We start from the raw sequence: 3,245 nt of genomic DNA on the forward strand, positions 1-3,245 counted from the left end.
CCCGTAGTGTTGCCTCTGGATGAACAGGACCCCGATCGATTGAGCCGGTTGGGGATAGATGAACAGGACCCCGTGGAGGGATGGATGAATAGGACCACCCCGTGGAGGGCAGGATGAACAGTAGACGGTGGAGGGGTGCCCGTGGAGGGGTGGTTGAACATGACCCCATGGTGTGGAGGGCTGGATGAACAGTAGATGGTGGAGTGGTGGTTGAACAGTAGCCGGTGGAGTAGCGCGCAGTGGAGGCTGGATGAACAGGAGCCCGTGGAGGCTGGAGGAGGTCGACGGTGGATGAACAGTAGCTCGTGGAGGCTGGAGGGGGTCGACGGTGGAGATGAATAGTATCCCGTGGAGTCCCGTTTTGCGGTACGCCACACCCCTCCCGATGAACAGGACCCCCGTTTCGACCATAGCGCTCCAAGACAAGTCCGTTTCCTCCGTTTTGCGGTATGCCACACCATTCTCGATCAACAAGACTCCCGTTTCGACCATAGGAGGTCCGTTCCTCGGTTTTGCGGTACGCCAGACCCCTCCCGATGAACATGATCCCATTTCGGACGTGGCCGGTCGAACACAAGGCCGTTTCCTCCGTTCTGCGGTACGCCAGGCCTCGTTTCCATCGCCTGTTCCGTCCAAGCCCTCCCGATGAACATGACCACGCATTCCGTTGCCTCCCCATGAACACGACGACGACGTTGTTTCTCCGTTTCGACCCAGCCATGTACACGAGCCCTGGCCGTATGTATGCGCGAGTAGGCGTTCGAGACCCCGCCCGTATGTACACATACGTGGCCGTATTTTCTTTCTTGCACCCTAGCCGCCTCTACTATGACACATGCGCACCTCTACATCCACCAGTATATATGTACGTACACGTTTGCGACCAGAATGACAATGCTACGTACGCTTCGTCCAGGTGGGTCCCGACTGTCAGGCACTTCCTTGCGTGCGAAGATGTAGCTGGTGGGTCCCAGCAGTCAGGGGGGCAAAATACGGTGGCCCGTCCGATGGGTCCCCGCTGTCAGGTGGAGGAATAATTATTTTGCACGTAATAAGGAGGCACTTCCTTGCTGCGGCCGTGGACCCAGCTGTCAGCCTCTCCATGTATAGTCCACATCCGATGGAAGTCGTTCCTTGACCACGTTGACCACACCGCGTCGAGAGCACCAGGGTGGTGGATGACAGCAAGGCCTAGGAAGGGGACGACGGGGAGCCGGGGAAGACGCGGCAGTGGAAGCCCGCGCGGAGAGGAGTACGAGGGTTCACTGGTTTGGCTGCGGTGTGAGGCTGCCATCGCTGCAGGGCCTGGCCAGCGGTGGGAGTAGTAGGGGGCGGTGAGGCCTCCGCGGCAGCACAGCCGGCCACAGGAGGCAGGAGCATGCGGCACGACCGGCACTGCTTTGGGCGGCTGGAGCAAGAAGACCAGAGGTTGAAGAAGCACTATGGCCGTTGGATGGACATCATACGGTCACTGGAGCTAGAATGGTTCATATTGACTAAAGTGGACAAAGGCCCCCGTCCCAGTCAACTTAGTAGGCCCACAAGTCAGCCTCCCACCATGGTGGGTCCCAGCTAGCAGGGGGAGTATTCATTTTTTTGTGCGTAATAAGGAGGCACTTCCGGTGGGTCCGAGCTGGCAGCGGGGGGAATGTTTTTTCGCAAAATACGCTGGCCCGTCCGGTGGGTCCGAGCGGTCAGGGGGGAAACATTTTTTCACGAAATAAGGTGGCTCGTCCAGTGGGTACCTGCTGTGAGGTGGAGGAATAATTATTTTGCACATAATAAGGAGGCACTTCCTTGCAGCCGCCTGGACTCAGCTGTCAGCCTCTCCACGTACAGTACTCTTCCGATGGAAGCCGGTCGTTGACCACGTTGACCACGCCGCGCCAAGAGCACCAGGGCGGTGGTCTGGACGATAGCAAGGCCTAGGAAGGGGATGACACGGAGCCAGGGAATACGCAGTAGTGGAAGCCCGCGCGGAGAGGAGTACGAGGGTTCACTAGTTCGGCTGTGGTGTGAGGCTGCCGTCGCCGCAGAAAAACAGGGGGTGTGGGTGAGTGGAGGGATGGCCTGGCTAGCGATGGGAGTAGTATGGGGGCGCTGAGGCCTCCGCGGCAGCACAGCCAGCAACGGGAGGCAGGAGCAGGCGACACGACCGGCGCTGCTTTGGGCAGCTGGACCAAGAAGACTAGAGGTTGAAGAAGCACTAAGGCCGTTGGATGGACATCGTACGGTCACTGTAGCTAGAAATGTTTATTATTGACTAAGTTGACAAAGCCCTTGGTACGCTCCAACTTAGTAGGCCCACAGGTCAGCCTCCGAAACGGTACGCCCCACATGTCAGGGGGAGGAATCATTTTTTGGGCAGCCGAAGCTAAGAATATCCGAGATTGAAGAAGAAGCACGACATTCGTTGGATAGACATCCAACGGCCACTGCTGCTAGAACCGTGTGTTGACTATAATAAGTTGGCAAAGCCTTGCATACGCGTCAACTTATTTTTTTAGGGGACGCGTCACTTAGTAGGCCCACAAGTGTGTGGCAGAGAACTTATAGCCCATTTACATTTTGTAAGAATATACAACCCATTTTGGAATTCTAATGGAATTTACAACAACCCATTTACAGTTTGTTAAAAGTACAGCCCATCTTCAAGCTAGGACAATGATTAATAATTTCAACCAACCGTTGAAGACAGAATTCAATAAAATTTCCCACATTTTGATGGGCTCCGAAATATTTTTATCCCTAAATTTCTAGTCAGATTAAATATAAATTTGTATTACGTAAAAATCCAACGAAACATTGCGCGCGCAACAATGAAAATTTAAGATTTTCAAAATCCAGAAATAATATTTTATAAAATAATTTCGTGTTTGGTGCATTTTTTATAGTTACTACCCAGTTTTTATAATTACATCCCATTTATTATTTTTTAAAGCCCATTTTCCTGTTAAGCCTAATGCATCCCTCCTAGGAAAGATTTGCAGCCCAGCGGGGCAGAGAATAACAAGTTGACCTTGCCTGGGTATTCCTCAAAAAGACGTATAGCTGGGCTAGCCATTTTCATCTTGAAAAAAATAGTATCTGGGCTGGTTATCTGGCCTGGGCTAGACGAGCCACAGCCCGCCCAGTTAATACCCTGCTCTCCTTTGAACAACAACGAAATCATCACCAAGAAAAAATCTACAGTTCTCACGCCTCAAAAACACAAATACTGCTCGAGCTGCTTGGTCCCAGCTGTT

The sequence above is a fragment of the Triticum dicoccoides genome, chromosome 6A, assembly GCF_002162155.2.
Source record: "Triticum dicoccoides isolate Atlit2015 ecotype Zavitan chromosome 6A, WEW_v2.0, whole genome shotgun sequence".
In the NCBI taxonomy this organism is placed as follows: Eukaryota; Viridiplantae; Streptophyta; class Magnoliopsida; order Poales; family Poaceae; genus Triticum; species Triticum dicoccoides.